At 41.3% G+C, this 18,140-nt stretch overlaps 1 pseudogene; it reads right to left on the bottom strand.

The window, feature by feature from the left end:
* Positions 1–11,168, bottom strand: part of LOC132494203 (centrosomal protein of 78 kDa-like) — a 138,377-nt pseudogene extending 127,209 nt beyond the window's left edge.
* Positions 11,169–18,140: the final 6,972 nt, after the last annotated feature.

The raw sequence follows: 18,140 nt of genomic DNA on the forward strand, positions 1-18,140 counted from the left end.
ATCAATAGAAGCCTCTCCACTCTAGACTAGCTGCAATCTGCACTGAATCCCCTATTACCTTCCTTCTTGGTTTATTGCCTCATTTTGCTGGATTATTTCTATAAATAGCTTAAGGTGTAGCACAGGAGGTCAATTTTTCAAATTTCTTTCTGTACAAAATATCTTCTTCAGCCTCCACTTATGACTGATAGTTTGGCTGGATACAAACCCCTAGGGTGAAAAGTATGTGCCTGAAAAACTTTGGAGGTATCTTTCTAATGCCTTCCAGGATCCATGGTGCTCATGACAAGTATGATAAAGTCAGATTTTAAATTTTCTTTTTAGGTAGCCAGTATTTTTCTCTCTGGAATGGATGTATCCTCTCAGTATTTTATTCTATTTTAATTTATTTTTTCAGTATTTTAAAGTTTCACAAGGAAGGGTGCCTAGGTATGAGGCTATTCTTGCTCGTCTTGTATAACTATTTTCAGTCTGAGGCCTGATGTCTACTTTCAGCTGTGGGGAATTTTGCTGCCCTTTGATAGCTTCCCTCCAGTTTTTTTCTGGGTCTAGAGTTTCTAATAGTAACATGTGGGATCTCCCAGATGCAGCCTCTCTAACATATTTCTATCACATTTTCCATTGTGTCTTTCTTTTTTATACACTGAGAAATTTTTTAAATTCCTACTGAATTTATTTCAGCAACCATATTTTCATTTCCAGAATACCTCTCTTGATTTCTGACCATTCTCTTTTTAATTAACTCCCTAGTCTTATTTTATAGTTTCTAGGTGTGTTTAAACCTCTCTCAGGATATTAATTAAGGTTTTTCCTTAATTTATTTTGTTCCCTAAATTGTCCCTGGTCCTACTAGGATATGTTTTCACTCTTTTTCCCCCTCTCTGATGTTGTAAGCTTTACTCAGCTATCAGGTAAATGACAGTTATTTTCTATTTAAGAATGAGTGCAGAGAGCTTCCCTGGTGGCGCAGTGGTTGAGAGTCCGCCTGCCGATGCAGGGGACACGGGTTTGTTCCCCGGTCTGGGAGGATCCCACATGCCGCGGAGCGGCTGGGTCCATGCGCCATGGCCGCTGAGCCTGCGCATCCGGAGCCTGTGCTCCGCGACGGGAGAGGCCACAGCAGTGAGAAGTCCCCGTACAGCAAAAAAAAAAAAAAAAAAGAATGAGTGCAGAAAGCTCCCTGAAGTCAACGATTGATTGGCTTCTTATGCAGGAAGAAGCGGGGAGTAACTGTAACAGGATCCCCCCCAAACACAATTTTCTCGGGTGTAAAAACTCACACTAGCTGCCCTAGATCTCGCCAGTTTCACTGTTTTCAAAATGAAATCATCTCATTTCAGGAGGGTGAGAGCGGGGCTGGGTGTCCACTCCTCCAAACACAACCCTTCAATGAGCTCCCCTATTTCAGTCACACTTTTAACTAACCCCACCCTCTCTCATACATGCGCATCAAAGCACGGAGCTACTTCTGCAGGTGGGGTCAGAATCCTCCTCAGTTGCACGTGGTCCCTGTGCATATTCTAGGTGATGCTTTTCCTCTGTTCTACTGCTTCGGTTTCACACTCTTCCACCTGTCTTCCGTCTTCCCAAACTATGTTGAAATCTCTTGATTATTGTGGGCTTATATACTTAAACACTTTGATACCATCATTTTTGTGTCTTGTCAAAATGGAGAAGAGCTAAAAGGGTTCTCATGCATTCTGAATCTGCTATTCTGTGGTCCCAGTGTTTAAACTTCTTGGTCTTCCCCAGTGTCTATCACTGCTTTTAGAAATACAATCTCCTGGTCTACTCGTGAAGGAAATGAATACACCACATCTAAAATGACAAGGAATGCGGGTTACATGCTCTAGGGTCTTGTCGTACTCTGCTATTTACTAAAAAACCACTTACGTGCTACAAATTGTAGGTGCTCATTTATAAAACGAAAGGGGGTAACTCTACATGAACTAAAGATTTCTCCTGCTCTAACTCATAATTTTCTAAGTTCTTTTCTTAAAATTTCTCTATATTATCATTAATTTTCATTAAAAAAATAAAAATCGGGCTTCCCTGGTGGCACAGTGGTTGAGAGTCTGCCTGCCGATGCAGGGGACACGGGTTCATGCCCCAGTCCGGGAGGATCCCACATGCGGTCGAGCGGCTGGGCCCATGAGCCATGGCTGCTGAGCCTGTGCGTCCAGAGCCTGTGCTCCGCAACGGGAGAGGCCACAACAATGAGAGGCCCGCGTACTGCACAAAAAAATAAAAAAAAAAAAAAAAAAAAAAAAATCTAACTTTCTCTTTTGAAAATCAAAGAGTAATTCCCATAGTCCTACAATAATGGGATAATTAGTTCTGAAACCTGTCAAGTTTCATGTTTCATATGAAAAGAAAATCACATTAAATAATTTTTAAATTTAAATAATTAAATTTAAATAATTTTTTTAAATTAAACATGGACTTTGTAGCACAAAGACAAGGTCCCCCCAAATGGTGTTGCTTTATTTACTAGAAGTGTTCAGCTCTGCATTGAAGTTGAAATAAAATAAATATATTATTTTTGAGGTGCAAAAATTTCTTATGAAAATCAATTTTTCTTTTCTGTCCATACAAACAAAAGTATGGAATGACATTAGAGGTCAGGTTTATTTGGTAATAGAATGTAGCTTCTTGATATTTTTGATTTTAGGAAAGGAGAATATCAACATCGAAACGTTTTTCAACTTTACTTTTATTTAAAATGAGGCCATATTTTCCTCTTATAAAAAGAGAGGTCAACTAGAACTGTCAATTTTCTCATCTTTAAACAAGAGCACTGAATCAGCTGACTCTACTCATTCAGAACTCAATTTCTTTATCTTATGATCACTAAGCTTCTCCCTAAATCTAATATACTAAGGTTCTAAGGAAAGGAAAATATATTACTAACGACAATTTTGATTTTTATTTCTTAGAGTTCAAATGTCCACCAGACACCTTGGTCTAAGTTTAAGGAACGATTCAAGGGGATACAACGCAGATGGGAGGAGAAAACAGAACCCTCACACAAGCTGTGCAGTGTTGCAGTCAGGCTTCCATTTGAAAAATAATCTTCTCTATAGCTTTAAAGTGATAACTTTGTACCTGCAATGCTTCTTGTTTCAAACGGATTTTCTCTGGCTCCTCCTGAACACGTTCTGAGGAAACGTCGACCTCTTCGATTTCTGTGGAGGAAGGACTCTCTACTGCCACAGTCACAGGAAATTCTGATGCACCTGAGTGTCTGAGGAAGAAGATAAGAAATCACAGAGTTGTTACACTAAAGTGCAAAGAAAGAAGACAAGATTGTAAAATAGATAACACAAGCCAGATCCAAATATGCAAATATTAAAGGGCATTTAACAAAAGTGATCTGCGGTATCATTATTTATAAATGTCTCTCACTGCTCCTTATTCTAAAACAGGCAATGACTAAGTAAAATTACAGGAACTTATTTTTGCTATGTTACTGTACAGACCTCTGTTGTACATGGTTAGGATTAGTAATGGGAATTTCCCATATTATTTTATTAAGTTGCACTGTTGGTGGGAATGTGAATTGGTACAGCCACTATGGAGAACAGTATGGAGGTTCCTTAAAAAACTACAAATAGAACTACCATATGACCCAGCAATCCCACTACTAGGCATATACCCTGAGAAAACAATAATTCAAAAAGAGACATGTACCAAAATGTTTATTGCAGCTCTATTCACAATAGCCCGGAGATGGAAACAACCTAAGTGTCCATCATCGGATGAATGGATAAAGAAGATGTGGCACATATATACAATGGAATATTACTCAGCCATAAAAAGAAACGAAACTGAGCTATTTGTAATGAGGTGGATAGACCTAGAGTCTGTCATACAGAGTGAAGTAAGTCAGAAAGAGAAAGACAAATACCGTATGCTAACACATATATAAGGAATTTAAGAAAAAAAATGTCATGAAGAACCTAGGGGTAAAACAGGAATAAAGACACAGACCTACTTGAGAATGGACTTGAGGATATGAGGAGGGGGAAGGGTAAGCTGTGACAAAGCGAAAGAGAGGCATGGACATATATACACTACCAAACGTAAGTTAGATAGATAGTGGGAAGCAGCCGCATAGCACAGGGAGATCAGATCGGTGCTTTGTGACAGCCTGGAGGGGTGGGATAGGGAGGGTGGGAGGGAGGGAGATGCAAGAGGGAAGGGATGGGGGAACAGATGTATATGTATGACTGATTCACTTTGTTATAATTAAATATAATTAAAAAAATAAATAAAATAAAATAAAATAAGGCAAAAAAAAACCAGTCTGGAAGAAAATGTAGTTTTTCAGAGGAAAATACATCAGTAAAGGGACTGATGAATAATCAGAAAGTCAACATATCTAAGCTGTAAATAATAGACATTAGAATTTTAAAAAATAAATCACATACACATACACAACTAAAACTGACCCATCAAAAATTTCATCTTCTCACCACCCTTAAGCCAAAACTAGGGCAACAGTAATACAATTCTCCCATCAAGCTTTACTGACACTGCAATGTTGTTCAATAGGACATTTCCAAACATTTAAAAACTGACCTGGCCACAACCCCATAAAAGTCTACAGATCATAAAGAACTGTGCTGGGATTATATAACCACGCAGAAGACAAGTCACTAGGACATCATTTTGACAACAAGCAGCAAACCCTGCAGCATAGGAAAACCCTAACAGGAGAACGAGGTGCACACCCCTCTCTCTGGGAATGCAAGGCCAGGACTGACACCCAAGATGCTCTTCTCTCAACCTCAGCAGTGGTGCCTTTCACAGAGCAACTATGCAGTCTCCCAAGACCACTGGGAAGGAGAATCTGATACTGACAGTATTAGCTTGCCACGAGGCCATAAGCGAGGGAATGTGTGTGGCCTTGGTGAGAGAGCAGAGGTTTGGGAGATGTTGCTTTATATTGGCTTTCAGATCAGGCATTTGTACATACAGCCCTCAAACAACGTTTCTTGAAAACATGTGAACATTCTTGAGTATGACAGCTCCATGTGAGGGGTCAGAAATGGCAGTCAAGTTCGTTTCACTGGGTAACAGCTGATTTGCGGACTGGAAAACAGGCTTCCTTGTTTACAGACATAACCACAAGGCTGCCATTTATGCGCCAAATCCACACAACTACACAGTTGCATTGGGAGAGCGACCAAACATGTTTTACATGGATTTATTTCAGAGAGGGAAATGCTTCATGTAAGGCTCTGTCAGTTTAAAAAGCAAGAAGAATGACCATCCACCTTTCCCAATTCAAGCCCTATATATCATAAATATGATAGCTACACACCAGCAACTGATTACATACATCACAAGCTTTGATGAATGGAAAGCCCCTAAAAAGATATCAACAAGACGAAGTTAGATCTTCATGTAAATACATCACCAGTTAAACCCAGTTAATACAACTATTTAGTATTATGTACAGTATCCATACAGAATTGTGTATAAAAATAAATAAGCTCAAAAGAAGGACCTGGAAAGCTCTGCTATGGAGAAAACTGAACAGCATTAAGCCGACTGGCTTGGTAATAACTCTCTGAACAGCTGAGAGCCCCCTTCAGTTCCTATGTTCAGGATGGTTGAGATTTCAGTCTCACTTCTTTAAATGGTGATATTAATTGTTCTCTAATTTACCACTCTGTGTAACGAGGATGGACCTGAGATTAAGTGTCTCAGGAAGAAGATAGGAAACCACAGAGTTGTTAAACTCAAGTGCAAACACTGGGGATTCAACACTATAGTTTAGGCAACAGCAATTCACATCACCATTTGGTCATATTCTTTCTACAAAACAAAAGCTGCACTCACATGTATGAAAAGACAAAAATTAACTGCCATCTGTATCAATATGTTAATGTGCTTCAATCACATATGTTTTCATGAAAGTTTAAACATCAAATCACCTTTAAGATCTTGACCATGTGATCTGTTCCCTGCCATGTCAGATTATACCCTGTGAAGTTTACTGTCTTAACAGTGATAGAGTTCTTTATACCTTGACAAGTAACTAAAAGGAAAAAAAAACCACACACACAATAAGATGAAGAGCCTATACATTTGTCAGTCTTGACTTATTTGCTTTTCTTGAGTCAATTGGAGGTTTATAGCCACATTCTTAAAATCATTAACTACAATCTTCCCAAACAGGTAATTGATGAACTGATGCATCCTAAAACTCGTCAGTAACAAAGTGTTATTCCAGTTTACAGCAACAGTTTAATTCTATTTAGGTACTAAAACTGAATACACTGAATACTGCAAACTTTATTCCCAACCACTCAGTAAAGTACTACATACTTTTGAGACAAAGGAAAAAAAAAGAAAAACCTGAAAAGCATACGATTCTTCCGATTTTCATTTCCAATGATACATGCCAATCTTGATGATCAATCAGCGATTTAAATGTCAACTATAAACCCAGTATTTTATTAGCTGCTATGCAGTATACTAGAGCAATAGAAGAGAGAGGACCTCAAACTCTCTGTTCCCTCAGATTGAAAGGCAGGCTTCCTGACCCCTCCAGACCACTACTGAACACAGGGAAGGCACACTAATCTTTCAGGACCCTAATCAAGAGTCACCTGCTTTGTGATTACTTCCATGACACACCCTCACCAACACCACTGAGTTTGCTGCTCCTACGGGACGTTACATATATTTCTTCTTTTAACACATACCACGGGGCTTCCCTGGTGGTGCAGTGGTTGAGAGTCCGCCTGCCGATGCAGGGGACACGGGTTCGTGCCCCGGTCTGGGAAGATCCCGCATGCCGCGGAGCGGCTGGGCCCGTGAGCCATGGCTGCTGAGCCTGCGCGTCCAGAGCCTGTGCTTCGCAACGGGAGAGGCCACAACGAGAGGCCCACATACCACAAAAAAAAAAAAAAAAAAAAACACATACCACGGTGCATCATAATTATGATTGCAGATAGATGTTCTAACAATTGAAAGAGAATGATGACTTTTTTGCTCTTCATCTTGCTATTTCCCTTCCCATAATACTTCTTGAAGAGAAACCATAAAAATATAAACAAACAGAGAAAACAGAAAATATACAAAACATGTAGTTTGTGGCTTAACACAAACTTAAGTAAGATTAATTCTGACAGTATCCAGCATGACAAACTTCCATGGTACAAATGAGAATGGACCAAGGTTTGAGCAGGTACAGGAGACAATCCAGGCCTGAACAACACCAAGGAAAGGTAGACAGGAAGTAACATGGTGTGTAGGAAATCACGAGACCAGTCTGATGGGAAGACACTTAAACAAGACTGAAACCCACTTTCTAAACCTCCATCCCCAACTGGACAATTCACAAGACACAGGTGCACCAAAGAAGCCAATTATTCAATCCCTTTAATGGGGAGGAACAGTTTAAACTTTTACTGGTTTAGTTAGCCCCAAAAGCAACTATCAAATGTTGGCAGGACACAATGAAGGCTCACGTTTGTTAACATAGTTAAGTCTCTCTCTCACACAACTAGCCCACTTAGCTCCATGTTCCTTAGAGCACCCGACGGACATACACAGCATTTATGAGCTTTACACAACTGAAAGGTCACATTTTTATTTCTTATCGCAGGAACACGACTTCTGAAAACTCTTTTTCTGTCACAACCTAAAGCAAAATTATTGTAAAATGAGTGATTTAAACCATACATTTTATCATCATTAAAAAGTATCTAGGGGCCTCCCTGGTGGCGCAAGTGGTTGAGAGTCCGCCTGCCGATGCAGGGGATACGGGTTCGTGCCCCGGTCTGGGAGGATCCCATATGCCGCGGAGCGGCTGGGCCCGTGAGCCATGGCCGCTGAGCCTGCGCGTCCGGAGCCTGCGCGTCCGGAGCCTGTGCTCCGCAACGGGGGAGGCCACAACAGTGAGAGGCCCGCATACCGCAAAAAAAAAAAAAAAAAAAAAAAAAAAAAAAAAAGTATCTAAATAAAAACAAAAGCATCTGCTCTGGGCTAAGGATTAGAAACGACTCCTACCCTTAAAGCCTTCATTAAGGAGGAAGATGTATAAACTCAAAATTTCAATCACATGAGATAAATAAACGTAACCTTTATGCACAGAGCTTCCTATGGAGGCAAAAAGTTATATCTAAGTGACGGCTTCATGATAACCCTGAAGTACAGTCTGGAAAGATGAGACTATGCAGAGTTGGAGTAGGAGGTGCATTAGCTGCAGAGGGAACATGTGTGAAAAGACACTCAAGCCTGACTCCTGCTGGGCACTGTAAATACTGCAGGTGGGGATGACTAAAGGCCAGGGGTCCAAGTGTGAGAAGAGACAGAAATGAAAATAGAGATGTTGGTCCAAGCAAGCCTGGGAGAGAGCATGGCTTGTATTCCACAGGTGGTGAGACCTGGGGCTACCACTAGCTGAGTAAGGATGCCTCTGCTGATTAGAAAAAGGCTTCCTGCTGCTGAAGGACCGACTAGATAAAGGGAGTGATCACAAAAAGCTCCCCTTCCTCAGGGCAAAGAGCCCTATAAGGCTTGGCCGAGCACAGTTCATATTACACGCCTCCGTGCAGAGCACACGCTGGGCGGCTAGTATGCACTAACTCTGTGTGGGCAAGCCATTAGCAGCATTATTTTAAGCACATCTTTTTCTGTTAGAAGATCACTTAACCCGAGGAGGCAGATGAACTTAGAGGAACTGAACCCAGGGGCCGTGAAACCACCCAGGTGTTTCTGCCATAGTCTGGGCAAAATGTAATATGGATGAAGAAGCAAATTTAGGAGGAGGCCAAAATTTACAAGCTAGACCCACTGGATGCAAGACATAAAGAAAGTTCAGTGAAGGAACTCTGAAGAGAATGGGCTCTACAATAAATTTTTCTTACATTCAATGTCAAATATCAGGCAAAATTAAGTACAGTGGCCTTTAAGGTCCCTTCCAGCTCTAATTTCTTTTGATTTCTAACTTATTACTCTGGTTAAGTCAAGTCCCTTCAGAGGTACAGAACAGTTCTTATACCTGAATGGGATGCAAAGAATAATCTGACTTCTCTTCACCAGGGGATGAGTTGAACTATCCTTGCAGAAGAGATAACAGATGGTGTGAACCCCAGATCCTAGAAAAGGGCCAGGCACACGATAAGTATTCAGCTTTTCAAAATCAAATGAACAATCATTTCCTGTCCTAGATCTTTACACCCTTCCTCTGCTGGCTGCTTTCTCACAGCTTATAAACATCCTCAAATATACCCACTTAAAAATCTCTCAGACCTATGATTCTTTGGATCTTCTTGTGGATAACCTAAGTCTCTACCATGCCTTCAAACACCTGTCCTCCCAAAAAGCCCAGATCTGTACCTTGGGTCCAGACCCGTCTACCAGGCCCCTCTAAAGCACTGAAGATGAAGTAAGATCCTCTCCCCACCCCCAATCCCTTCCTACTGGGCTCTGTATCTCTCAAAAAGATGCAGCTGTAAACTGTCACCCACGCTTGCTGCCCTCCCTTTTCTAACTGGTCACCAGGCCCTACCCATTCTCTCTCAGATATGCAAGACCCAGTCCCACCTTTCATAACTTCAGTGGGACCCTCAGATTACAATTCACCCTGCACCAAATCAACTGCCTCCCACATGGAGGTCCGAGTGAGCCTCTAAACCCCAAGTTCATCTCACTGTTCTTTGGTGTTTCCCACAGCCTTCAGGATAAACATCCAAACTTCTGACAGGACAAACAAGGCCCCCTTCTCTTGGGCCCCACTAAGTTTCCAGTATCAACTCTCATTTCTCTCCCAAACCCTGAGTTCCAGTCCTGTACAGTAGTTTTGCCATATTTTCTTATATTTCTCAAACTTCAACACACACTGCTCTCTCCTGCCACCCCAGGAGCTTCTACATATCCTTAGAAAGGATGGCACCTCCTCCAAAAATCCTACCCTGAATTTTCCCTTCCAAGATTCTGTGCTCTATAGCACCAGAACTCACTTCTTCCAGAGCACTGACTACTGTGCTTGTGTTTACTTGCTGCCCAGTAGAAGGGAAGATTACCTAGGGCAGAAGCATCGTCTCCAGCAGCCCTTGGTTCTGACAACTCATTCAAGTGCCAGGATACTTTACACACATAACCTGCTTAATTAATTCTAAGAACCCACAGAAAGAGTGGTTATTAATGTCATTTTACAAGTGTGGGGATTGTAGTGCAAAAGAAACCTGCCCAGGCCACAGACACCATAAGCCCTGGAATTCAAACCCTAGGCTGCCTTCACACCAGTGCTCTTGCCACTATATGATACGACTACTGAAAAACAGATTTTTTCTTTCCTGAGCCCTGTTTTAATGGAAAGGAAATGAAGCTGGGATATATCCATTTCCTAATCGCTTTGGCGTGTACCAGGCAAAGTCATTCAACAGACCAGGTAACATCTGTGCAACAATTAACGATGCTCCAAACTGTGCTAAGTGTTCTACTTTGTACAGTCTAGAAGCATTAACACAGTGCATCCTTGTAACCGCCACAGAGACTGGGTCCTGTTAAGCCCACGCTACAGATGACAACACTGAGACCTTGAAGCCTTAAGGCACTCGGCCGGGGTCACCGAGCTGGCAGGAGTCCTAGGCCGCACGCCCCGTCTAGTGCACGCACACCCGGTCACTGGGCGCTGGTTCTAGTGCCCACCCTCCACCTTGCACCATTTAAAACCCCGCTTCTCAGCGCCCACACGAGGGGCCCTGGAAGCGGGAAGTACAAACCTGTCTCGACAAGCCGTGGCTGGAAGAAGCTCTGGATACAGATCAGGGGCAGCGGGTGCTCAGGAGCGGCGCCCAGTGCACCCCGCGGAGGCGGTCGGCCTGAAGTCCAGCAGGCCCTCCTGTAGGGAAGCGCGCACGGAGGGCAGAGGCACCGAGTCCTGCAGCGCGCACAGGTCCTCAGAGCGCGGAAAGATATCGGCCACGCTGTCCCGGCGCAGCTTCACCAAGGGATCATGGCCCGAGCGCGGCCTCGGGGACGCTGGCTGCGGACACGATGCCCACACCCGCCTGGGGGCCCCGGCTCGCCTCCCGGCCCCTCGGGCGCCCACCGCCCGGCGGCTGCGGCCCCGCAGCGTGCGCAGGACCGGCGTCGCAGCCAGAAGACATAGGGCCACGGGCCCCAGCTACGCCAACCTCCCCCATGCCACGCTCCAGACACCCCGCAGGGCCTGGTGTTGGCGCACGCATCTACGCCCTCCACGCCGCGGGGCTGCCGTTTAAGTCAGTGGGCGGGACCGTGGGGGCGGGGCTCGAGGACGTCAGCACGCTCGCCGTGCGTCGCGTCCGCATGCAGCCTGTCTCCCATGGTGACGCGGCCTGAAGAGTAGGGGCTTGAGCTCTGAGACTAAGGCAGCGCGAAACATTGGAGGTGTGGAGACTTTGGGGCTTCCAAAAAGCGTTTGCTGACTCATCCAAACAAAAGTGAGACCTGGTTGTATCAACGCGTTTGAAAAGTAAACTCCCGTAAGTGTCTGTGCTCCCCCCGCCCCGGAGAGAGCGTGTATTCCGTGAGGGACACACGAAAGGCTGAGTGAACGTCTGCCCGTGGTCCCTTACCTGGTGCATGGGTGTGTGAATTTATGCGGAGAGCTCTTAATTTCTGTCGTTTCTGCTAACTTGACACGGTAGTTGGCAAATGGTGACGTGTTCCATGCATTCAGGACATGATCGTGGTTACTAATAATCACTTTGTTTTGTACTGACAACTCCACAGAGAATTTACTACTGAATATCCACTTTACAGAAGAGAAAGTGAGGCGTAGGAAGTGAAGTGACCGAGTAAGAGTAAGGACTCAGACAATTGGTGTCAGTAAATGAACCCTGCAAGGAGGCCGTTAGCCTGCGGTGGCTCTAGTGATGCGGCCGCCTACGTAAAGCAACCGAAATCTAAGCCTGTCAACGCCTCAGGGTGACGCACAGCGCTGAGGACAACCAGTCACAAACCACCAACTAGGCTTTAAAGCGATAGCAAGTCAGTCACTTCCTTGCTTTGCTTCTGCCCTTTGAAACTAAAAATCTCTGCAGCTCCTGTGGCTGGAGCGCTCCTCACCACGTCCGCTTTGGCGGTGCCTGAATTGAATCTAGTTTTGCTCACGTAAAGTCTTGTTTTAAACATGCCTCAGTTTGTCTTTTAACATTGGCCGTAGAAGTTGGATTTGTGTCCAGTTTCTAGAACAGTGGTCGTCCTCTGGTCAGGCCTTAGGCGTTATGCATACAACGTTCCTCTTCTACCACCACCTTCTGGATGCCTCCACCCACTACCAGCTCCCGCGTATCAGATCCCCTAGATGTGGTCAGCAATGGCTTTCACATGCAGCGTGCTCACATTATAACATTGCAGACACCCCTCCGTCCTCCAGCCAGCGTGTGAACTGAAACATTACCATTGTTGTTGAAGAGCCTGCTGTGACCACTTTCCCAAACACAGCCACTCCCCAGCTGACCCTGGGTGACCACTCTTCTGAACTTGGTCTCCATCACTGCATGGATGTCTTTCTACTTAGGCTACATTTTTAAGTATTCTTAAACCTCATATAGTATTCTGCTATGTTTTCTCTTCTTACTTGCTTTTTTTAGTGTTATCTTTGCTAGGTTCATCCATGCTGACACGTAAAGATCTGTCTAGTTCATGTACTTTCCTCACTATGTAGGATCCCCTTGTAGGGAAATACAATAATTTATATGTGCATTTTCCTGTTGATGGATATTTAAATTGTTTCCAATTTTCAGTATGATTTCTGTTTTAAAAAAAATTTTATATACTTTTTAAAGGTTACTTTACATTTACAGTTATTACAAAATATTGGCTCTATTCCCTGTGTTGTACAATACATGTTTGAGCCTATCGTACACCCAGTAGTTGACATCTCTCACTTCCCCACCCCGTATTGCCCCCTCCTCCCCCTCCACACTGGCAACCATTAGTTTGTTCTCTATATCTGTGACTCCCCTTCTTTTTGTTGTATTCGGTAGATTGCTGTATTTTTTAGATTCCATATATATAGGTGATATCCTACGGTGTTTGTTTTTGTTTGACTTATTTCACTTACCACAATGTCCTCCAAGTCCATCTGTGTTGCCGCAAATGGCAACATTTCTTTCTTTTTTAAGGCTGAGTAGTATGCCATTGGTTATATGTACCACATCTTCTTTATCCATTCATCACTTGATGACACTTAGGTTGCTTCCATATCTTGGTAATTGTAAATACTAATGCTCTGAACATTGGGGTGCATGTATCTTTTCAAATACATGTTTTTGAAATCACGTGTTTTTGTTCTTTTTGGATTTATACCCAGGAGTGGAGTTGCGAGGTCATATGGTAGTTCTATTTTTAGTTTGTGAGAACCCTCCATACTGTTGTCCACAGAGGCTGCACCAGTTTACATTCCTACCAACACTGCACCAGGGTTCCGTTTTCTCTAAAAATTGTAGATTTTCTTCCTAGGGGTAATTGAGATGATAGTTGAATAATAACATAAGATCAGACGAAGTCTAAAGAAATTTTAGAAAAGCTGGATAGAGTAGGAAAACTTCTGTTCGCTGGTGTCTGAATGTTAGAGAGACACCAAGACATGTGGGCCAAGTTCTGGAGAGAAGGGAAACACAGACGCAAGCTTGACATTTAGTGCAGCTTTTCTCCTTGGGGCATTTGCTGATTGAAATGTTACAGCCTAGGAGCTGAAAAGCCAAAGAGTTCAAAGGACTCTAATGACAGAAGCCAAACGGCAAGAACCGTTTTCCATTGATAAACAGCATTTTAACTATGTAGAAGCAGAAAATGAAAAGAAAGAACTTTGCATTACATTTAATACAAGTTTAGGGAGATCTTTGTGGTATATTAGTGAACTTATTTGTGGAAATTTAGCCATGTACATTGTGTTGGAGAGGCACCAAGAGTTCAAGATTTCTCACAATTTGAGGACACAGTTGCCTTAAATGTAGGCATGGTGGCATCCATGTACATAACAATGATTTGGAGGATGTTGTGTTAGTCAGCTCTTGCTGTGATAATGCTTTGGAACTAATCACCCCAAACTCAGTTACATAATCAAGAATTTATTTTTCTTGGACCTATGGGCTAGCTGCAGTGGCTCTCTTTTAGACCTCTAGATGGCTAGTTTTGCTCCATGTTTTGGGTCAGTTTGAGGTCTGTCACACACCTCTTCGTCTGGAGCCCAACTGTGAGACCGCAGCTCCCGGGCCCTGTCTTCTCAAAAAGTTCACTGAAACATAAGAGGTGAGCCCAACCGCACAAGCCCATTTAAGGCCTCTTCTGCTCATTTAAGGCCATCATGTCTGCTCATACTTCAGTGACCAAAACATGTCACAGATCTAAGCTGTACTTAGAATATGTGTATTTGTTTAAAGTTGGGTGCTCTCACAGAAGAATATTGCATTTTGGACAGTGTTAGCTTAGCATTTCCATCGGCATTTGCAAACGTGATAAACGTCGTGTGCACTTTTTCACCTTTGAGAACTTTTTGAAATTGTGGGACAATTTCTATGGGGAAAGAGGAAGGTACGTTTTAGAACTCAACTCTAGTTATGGCAGTGTTGGGAGAAGAATTAATGAGATAAGGTCAATACAAATGAAAGATTTGGGATTCACATATTCATAATTAACACTAGCATTCTTCAGAACATTCCTGGAGAATTGTGATGCTTGCTTTACGTGATTTCTATCATAAATCATTATAATCTGACCAAGCCACTTCAGTAAAACATACATCATACAGTACATCGCATTTTAGTTTTTCCTACCACCGCACAACTTATCATCAGGCACGAAAGGCTACATATGGTTTGGTTCCATTTATGCGAAATGTCCAGCAGTGGCAGATCCATACACACGGCAAATATTGTACATTAGTGGTTGCCAGGGGTTTGGAACAGAGGGAAATAGGGAATGAGTCCTTAAAATGGGTGTAGGTTTCCTCTTGGGGTGATGAAAATGTTTTGCAGCTGGACAGTGGTGATAGTTGCACAACATTGTGACAGTACTAAATTCCACTGAATTGTAAAATGATCAAAATGGTGAATTTTGTGTTCTGTTCATTTTACTACACTAAAAAGGAGAAAGAATTAGGGAAAGACTTAGAGTTTGGGAAAGTAAGGTGAACTGGTCAAGAAAAAGACAGCTCTACTGTTCAGTTTTCTCTCAGCTCTCCCAGTGCATTAATCCTCAGCAAAAAGTAGCCTGAACCTGTAGATGATAGTCATTCAACACAGTCCAGGGAAAAGTAAATAAAATAAAAGCCAACTCTTCTTCTTTAGCACATCTATGAAAGGTTAACTTCCTGCTCAGCCACATGGACATTGATGAAGACGTTTCACTTTAGGTGTCCTCTACTTCAGTACTTTACTCACAGCTCATTCACACATGTAGGCAACAGCATTCCTTAATTTGATGGACTCTGCAGTGCTGGTTGTGATCAGTCTCATGAAAAGAAAAGGGAAGGAGGAAAAAGCCTCCACATTGACTTGGTGGTCTTGACGAAATGGATGCAGAAGACAGCTTGAGTGTCAAACTGGAAACTTTTATTTTCCTTTTCCTTTGCTTTTTATCTTTCCTATCAGGTCTTCTGCCCACTTCCCACCCCCTTCTTTCAAACGGGAGAGACACTAATTAGCTGCTTTTTTGTGTTTGTGCTAAAACAACTAATGTTTTGGGTTTCTTGTTGTTCGGTGAACGTTATTGTTTTTACTGCCAAATGAGCTTTGGTGGTTGATGTAGGGGGTCTCTTGGGAACTTAACTTTTTCCAGTTTAAGTGGGAAAGCTTTTTTGTTTGAATGGGCTTTTACTGGGTGCTTCAAGGTTTGCTCTTGGCTCTTTGATGGGGGACTGGATAGCACTGTGTTTCCTTTGAGGTTCCGATAAACAAAGGATCCTATGTCCTCCTGGGCACTTTTTGTTGATTTTGCTGTGTGTCCTCTCTAATAGCCAGATGCAGATTCCAGGAAAATGACATATAAATGAATATAAGTAATCTAACATTTTTAGAATTTGCTTTGGCCATACTCATGGTCTTATTCTACTTGTAGCAGATGGCTTTAAAGAGCATTAGCTATGTATATATTAAATATAATATAAATATACCAATATTAAATATTATATTGATATATAAATTTAATATACTAATATTTATATTAATGTATAACAATATGTATTATATTAATATATATTTTTGCCTAGCATATATTATATACAAAATATATGGGTAATGAAGTATATTTATATGGTTAATATGTTCATAATATTAATATGATATATCCTGTAATATTGATTATAAAACAACTATATCATAATATATAAATTATAAATATATATATTTATATATATTATAAATATATAATTATTATTATCTGATATAATACACTATAGTTAATATATTCTATATAACACAATACATATTGTATTAGTATAAGACAATTATATTATGTTATATAAATATAATACATCTATAAAACTATATATATTTTAATTATACATTACACATACAAGTATGTATAGCTATTTATAACTTTATTTGCATAGGAATCTGTTCATCATAACAATTGATGTAAAAATATGCAATATTTTCAATCAAATGGGCCTTAACCTCACTATCTACACATAACTACTTTTATAATCGTGAACCCTGTCTAACTCATGCTTCCATATCTCTCAACCTGCTTTTCTACACATGCACATAGACGACACACATTTATACACAATATATATGTATACTACCATTTTTCAGTTCAATGTATATAACTATATAATATATATAATTATATTCCTGTGTATGTATACAAATATAAATCAAAGGTATGTGTATAGGTATGTATTTCATACGTTTATATAACTATATCATACAAATAATGTATGTGTATATAAATACATGACTATATACATACATACACAGAAATATACTTATTTAAACAAAAGGGACCTAAATAAACATAGTTCTCTAAGAATAAAACTAGTTCTGTCTCACTGTTTCAATAACAGTGTATAGTTTTCTACTGTATGTGCCTCTATAATTGTTATGAACAATTCCCATTTGTTGAATGTTAAGTTGTTTTAATTTTTTGCCATTATTAATGAAGCTCTAAAGAATACGGTGGGCAAGATTACTTGAAAAACTCTCCTAAAGGAAAAGGGTTAGGTATGCTAGGTTAAATGTACACAACTTATTTTTAAGTGCATGGTTGATTTTTGAAGTATGCAGTAGCAATTTCCAGGACCCATGAAAGAAGGGTGGTACATGTGTGAGAGTTATAGCTATATTAGGAGTGGATTGAAGATCTTGATAGCTTAGAACAGAAGCTGGAAATCCTGTTTTTATGGAGCCAAGTGGCAAATATTTTAGGCTTTGTAGACCAAAGAGCAAAATTGAGGATATTATTTAGGTACTTATGTAACCATTTAAAATGTTACCAGTTAAAATGTGTAAATTATTCATAGCTCATAGGCCATAAAAATAGGCATCTGTCTGTATTTGTAATACAGGCCATAGTTTAATGACACACCTGACATAGAGACTTGTTTTTAAATGGCCATGACCACGTGAGAGGCAGGAGGTAAGACTCCATCCCTACTAGATGGGAAGTTAGAACTAAACCTATCTATCCCTAGCTTCACCTTCAATGAAAGGGTGTGCCAGGAGAAAAAATATCTGCTGGCAAAGGGAGACTAAGACCAAATTCTCTTGGCCTCTGCTCTGGGTAGGAAACAGGTAGGAAATCTTGAGAATTCTGAACCCCAGATCCGTGTTCCCAGTGTTTGGGTTGCAAATTTATGTGCGGTCTTGCAAACAGAAGCTAAGAAATTAACTTAAAATGCTCCCAAATCGGTGGTATTCCAAACACAAAACTAAACCCTTTCTGGAGAGGTAGACCTTCAACACAGGCCTATAGCATTCCCACAGATAAAGTTTAGGTGAACATGAGCTCATGATCTAAATTTACACAATAATGAAGAAATCAGCTAGAAGTGGAGAGAATCAGCAAAAAACAATCAATACCAGAATTAGATTTCCCAAGGCCATCCATCAGATGTTGGAATAATCAGGTGCAAGGCAGAAAATATACATAAAACTAGAACTGAAACAAGGAACAAGGATGTTTTA

Source organism: Mesoplodon densirostris, chromosome 7, assembly GCF_025265405.1.
Source record: "Mesoplodon densirostris isolate mMesDen1 chromosome 7, mMesDen1 primary haplotype, whole genome shotgun sequence".
Lineage (NCBI taxonomy): Eukaryota > Metazoa > Chordata > Mammalia > Artiodactyla > Ziphiidae > Mesoplodon > Mesoplodon densirostris.